A 6277-nucleotide genomic window follows, 5' to 3' on the forward strand; every position below is an offset into this window, starting at 1 on the left:
CCCCCACCTGAACTCTAGGAGGGATCCACTATATATGAGTATTCTGTGAGGGGGGTTAAAATATCTACAAGGAGAGTTAAAAACTTTTTTCAACCTCCTGAGACAAAAAAGGCAAAAAATATGTTACACACGTGAAAAATAATTCACTAGAAAAATTTTCAAATTCTCAAAAAAATGTCCATTTTGTCAAATATAGCGCTTTGCGCACTAGTCGATTTGAAAGAAGTTAAAAATGTCCTGCAAGCCTTAATTAAAAAATCTACAAAATTCGTTTTGATTCCGCTGAATAAAGTACAGAGAGTAGGTGCTTGTATGTTTAAACATGTTTTGATTCAGCTGAATAAAGTACAGAGAGTAGGTGCTTGTATGTTTAAACATGGTGAAAAGTATTACTAGTAGTAGTTATCTGTTAAATATCATAACAAATATAATGTAAAATGAAAAAAGGCAATCTTGAGCCAGGGACTGATAATCCAGGAAACTTGATCCAGTGTCTCACTCTTACAACAAAACTTGACAATCATATAAAACAGTACAAATAGGATTCAGTTCATATTGATGCGGATCCGCGCTGGAAAAAAGGGATCCGGATCCAGGTCATTAACACTTATTTACAGGGGCGGATACAGGATTTAAGTGAGGGGGGGGGGGGCAAGATTTTTTAAGGAACCAAAAAATTCATAATTAGGAACCAAAAATCGCGGCAAAGGCGAAAATTTTGTTTGACTTAAAAGACTCAAAAAGAGTCAAAATTAATGACAAAAGACTAAAAACTAGATTTTTAACTTTTCACACATTATAGTTTATTAAGACAGATATTTTTCCTATTTTGCACTAGGGTTTCTTTCCCTTAAGCATGCTATTGAGAAGCTATTCTGAAAATAGGACCAAAAAATTGCAAATTCAGGGGGGGGCGAAAGTCCCCCCCCCTGTATCCGCCCCCGCAAGATTTACTGATTACGGATAGGTTTACACCTACAGATATATCAGAAGGATTAAATTATCAGCTATCAAGAGATATTGTGTTGTGGTTATAGAGTATAAAACATTAAAAATTAATATACAACATAAACTATTAAAATTGTTTTAAAGTATACCATCCACTATTGGTACCTTACATGGTTTTAAAAATCCATGATGAACTTCTAAAATTTCTAAAATAAATTTTTATGAAAGTTTATTAAATGGAAATATTGTTTTTTTAAATATAGTTTTAAATCTGAAATTTTAAGAAAAAAACAATTTTTTATGGAAAATGTGTGCAGTATAAAAAGAAAATATAATATACTTTCTTTTTGAAAATGTAGAAAATCCCTACTAAATAATCGCCTCCAGTTTTTAATTCACGTTTATGTATGTATTAGAAATTCACAACCTATAAAAACCTCTCAAAAAAACCCTTCAAAAGAGGAGTTTTCAATATTGGGTGAAAATTAATTTAACTTAAAATATATTTTAACCGAATTATTTTTTCAATAAATACTTTTTTACTCTACAGAGGTTTGGTCCATCACCATCACCGAATTTTAAAATTAATTTTACTTGAGTTTGACTATAAATTAACAAATAACAAAGCAATGTTTGTTGTTTCAACAAGAAAAATATACTAATCTGAAAGTTTGTGGTTGACATCAACGTCTATAATATGTTTTTAACGTTAACAATGCTAAGCTTTCTATACTATTCACAGTGTTGTATGCACCGTATTAGCTGAAAATATACTACAGTCCTCCTTTTTGTACTTTTGTTACGCACAAATATCGGGGAGGCCATACTGAGAAAAGCTGTGCGTGAGTCACGCCAATCGATTTTTGGCGCAATTTTGGAGTATTTGGAGCGTACGTACATTATAAATTCTACAGAATTTGCAAAATATCCCCCCTTTTCTCCAATATTCAGACTAAGCGCGAGTAGCCCAGATCTCCACAAACTAGAACAAACCAGAACAAACCAACACCCCTTTTCATATTTAACCTCCCACGCCACTTTTATAGCAATTTTTTAGAATAATACACTGCAGTGTTACGTACAATGTACATCGTACAATATGTCAGAGAAAGAATGATCGATTATATGCCTAATTTAAGAAAGCTGTGGACCGCTTTGAACCGGGGGACTGCACAATAAGCCTATAATTATTCCATTAATTTCAATATTTGTTTTACACATTTAATATTCTTTAGAGAAGAATGTTATTAAACATTTTTGTCAAAAATCGTTTAAACCATAATAATAAATGTTTCCACAGCAGTGGCGTACACAGGGGAGGGGGCAGTAGTCCTCTTGCCCCCCCCCCTGGGAGTTCCAAATACAAAATTAAAAGGAAACAAAAGTAACACCTGACAATGACAAAGACTAAGGATTTGTCTAAATTCGCTGTTAACACCAAATTTTAAGATACTTTAAACTAAAACTTTTCCAAAAACGAGACCTCGACATATTAGATGCTTATATCATGATGGAAGATGTAATAAAGGTATTCTTTATCTATTTTTCTATTTTTTTTTACAGTCAATTAATAAAGGAATTGAGTCTTTGGCACAAACTCAAATATTTAAACCTTTGGAACCTGATGTTGTAAACCTTTGATATTTTAAATTCAGAATATTTGATCTAACAGAATTCATAGTTTGAAATATCTATGGTCTACAACATTTGGTTCCAAAGATATATAAAAATCAGATTTTGTGGCAAAGACTCAATTCCTTTATTTCCATAAAGAGATATTAAGCGCAATTTCAAGTTCCACTTTATGCAATGATGAGAATAACATCAAATGAAGGATAGAGAAGTTTTAGCCTTCTAAAGAGAATACTTCATTGCACAAGATGTACTATGACGGAGAGCAGACTTAACGAAAATCATTAAATTGTTTGTGCAAGCAAATCCCAGAAAATTGAAGCTTAAAAGAGTTGGTGAATATGTAGATTCAGTAAATTCTATCTAAAAATTTCAGAAGAAATTTCGTTTATTAGTGTATAATTTTTAATGATGCTGTGATTATATGATTTAGTTAGCTGTGATGGAGTTAAGTGATAAATTTATAAAGTTAAAAAGTTAAAGTTAGTTTTTCGAGCAAAGGAATAATTTTTAGACTCTATAAGGTTAGTAACACCCAAAATTGTAGTCTTTTTGGTGTATTTTTATGGTGTTAATTGATTTTTTGAACAAAACGATTCCAGGGGGGGGGGGCAAAAAACAGCCCCCCCTGGCTAAAATCCTGTGTACGCGCCTGTTCCACAGTGTGCATGCAACGAAACGGGAACTTTTTTGAAAAGCTTAAAAATTGACCATGTCAAAAAATTTGACAAACATAATAAATAATATCTAAAATTACAACAACAAAAAACGGGCCATTTAAGAATATTTTTTATCTAAATATAAATTTGGCTTGTCTGTCTGTTTGTGTCCAATAAACGTCAAAACGGCTGAACCGATTGGGCCCAAATTTTTTGTGGGACATCACGTGACCACAGTGAAGGTTTATGAATGATAAAAATTTTTAAAAAATGTGTTTTAAAGGTTTTTAATTTTGTAAAAAAAAAATTCTTGAAAATCCGCGAATTTTTTTAAAAATCCGCAAAATTTTTTTCTTCTTTGTTTTAAAATGTAAAGAAAAAGCCTAGTATGTTAAATATTAATATTTAAGCAATAGTTTAACTCTACTCACCCTACTCTAACACCCTAAAATTTGCCGCACATTCTGGAGGTGTTTTTGCAGGTAAATAAAATTATTATAATTTCATGGTTAAGCCCTTTCAATATCTTTGATAAACAAAAAAGTATTAAAAAACATCTAATAGTAAAGAATTGAAATTCCGAATTCCAGGCAGAAAACCTTGCTCTGACGAAGGTTTAAACGGGATTATTGTTCATTTAACTCTTTTAACAGGTGAAACCCTGGGTACCCACTGCCCGTGCTGAACCCCTAAAAGAAAACCCTGTAAGATGATCTAGAGCAATGAAAATGAAACCTCTGCAAGAAACCCTGGTTCAACAAAGAATTAAATAAAGATAATCCCAGGGTATAGGTTTAGTTTGGAGACCGGGTAATTCAGAGGATTAGTTTAGAGACAGGGAGATTAAGAAAATATAATGTTTAGTTTAGATACAGGGAGATTCAGAGAATATGAGATCTAGTTCAGAAATTTCAAGTGGCCCTCCATGAAAAGTCTGCAATGCCCGATCTTAAAAGCGTTATCTGATCAATTAGATATCCATGTTTTTGTTTCTTTAAACTGTTGCGGTTTCTCTGGGAAAATGACTTGCGTATTTCTTTTTTTAAGCAATGGAGAAAAAGCAGAATTAAAACAATTTTTTTACAGTTGGAAATCGGCGTTTCCATCTTTGCATGAAGGGTTATTTTAAAATAAATACTGCAGAGTAAAAAACAAGTGGATTGACTGAAGAATTGATTGACCTATCTTTAAAATGATTAATAATAAAATACAGCAATTATTCCTTGGGCTTAATACATAAAGTCATAAATAATTCTTGGTCCCTAATAATCGATAATCAAGTGTATTCTTTCCTTCAGGGGCGTTCTTAGCTGAGCTTTCTACATTTTTACACTCTAACTTTCTACTTTTTAGATGTCAATTTGGTGATCTAGGACCAAAAGAAGAAGGAAGATTTTGACCTTTTTTTACTGTTCACTGGGGCTAGAAATCGGATGCAAGGGGGGGGGGGGTGGCCCTGCGACGAGGACATTCAGAAAGATGCCAAAAAAATTTAAACAATTGTTTTAATATAAACGTTGGCGACTTGTAATTGAATAATTAATTTCTAAAAACTTTGACCTTAAAACATGTCTTCAGCTGTTAACTTAATTAAATAATTAATTTCTAAAACATTAACCTAAAATATTGTCCAGTGTAATTTTTTAAAAGAAGAAAAATATTTTAAGGATAAACAATCTTTAAACTTTAAACAATCTTTTGTTATTTACTCTAAAAACTTTAACTTCATCAACACTGTTTTCAAGAATTAACTTCAAATTCCTTTTACTACCTAAGGTGCGAAGCCAGATTTTTTCAAAAGAATATTAATTAAAAATTTGACATATATAAAAGATAATATTTGCAAGGACAAACATTTTGAGGTGGCTCAGAAGGATAAATAAGGAGAATATGCAGGCTCGAACGATGCTTATTGTTGTGGTTGGAAATCCAGCCCCCCCCCNAATAAACGTCAAAACGGCTAAACCAATAGGGTCCAAACTTTGTCTGGGACCTCACATAACCCCAGGAAAGGTTTATGTTTGTGTCCAAGAGTCTTTTACTTTTGTTCAATTTTGAAAATGCGCGCAAAATTATTATTTGATCTGCGTACTTTTTTGTTATTGTTTTATATTGTACAAAGAGACGTTACCCACAGATACAGCCACGATTAAAAGTTGAAAAAAAACCTAGTGCTTAGTTTTTATTAAATTTAATATTTAAGATTTTGAAAGTCTATAAACGTATTTTCTGTCCATGTAAAATAAATTATTTATATATTACATTTTTGATTCATTTTTATGTAAATAAACAAGGTTGTTTGTCTCATTTTGGGCTTTTAAGAAGAAAGAAAAATTGTATTTAACTCTAAACAATTCTTCAATATTTTACGATTAATTTTGCGGAAAATTGACAATTTTTGAGATAACACAAAGGTGCTGATAGATAGAAGGGAAACATCAAGAAATAGAAAATTTTAAATAATATTTTTTGAAAATTGTTGAACAAAAATTTCAGGAAAAAAATGTACTAGTGATTTTAAAATAACTCTTTTGTGTTCCATCCTAGCTGAACCTTTTGATTTTCTTAAAGGGACTGTAAGAAACTCTTTATGCAAAGATGCCAATGTCCGATTTACAATCTTTAAATGTACATGTTACCCTTTATAAGGGGTCTGTACAATTCCCTTGTACAAACTGTCAACCAGCATCCTATACTCTAACCTGCTTAAGATGATTTTGAAACCACAGGTTTGTGATTAGTGTGGGAACCAAACCTCTGAATACCAGTCTGGATCAGGGGTCAATATAATTCCCTTTTCAATCCCATTTGGGATTGACAAATTTGAAAGAAATGGGGGCAAATTCTTTAATTGGGGGCAAATTTTTTTTATATGATAATTTAAAAAAAAATTGGGGGCATTTTTTTTAAAAATTGGGGGCATTTTTTTCAAATTGGGGGCAATGGGGGCAAATGTGTTAGTGGAATTTGAAAAAAAAATTTTAACTTGGGGCATTTTTTTAAAAAATTGGGGGCATTTTATTTAAAAATTGGGGGCA

The sequence above is a fragment of the Eurytemora carolleeae genome, unplaced genomic scaffold (assembly GCF_000591075.1).
Source record: "Eurytemora carolleeae unplaced genomic scaffold, Eaff_2.0 scaffold375, whole genome shotgun sequence".
Classification (NCBI taxonomy): Eukaryota; Metazoa; Arthropoda; class Copepoda; order Calanoida; family Temoridae; genus Eurytemora; species Eurytemora carolleeae.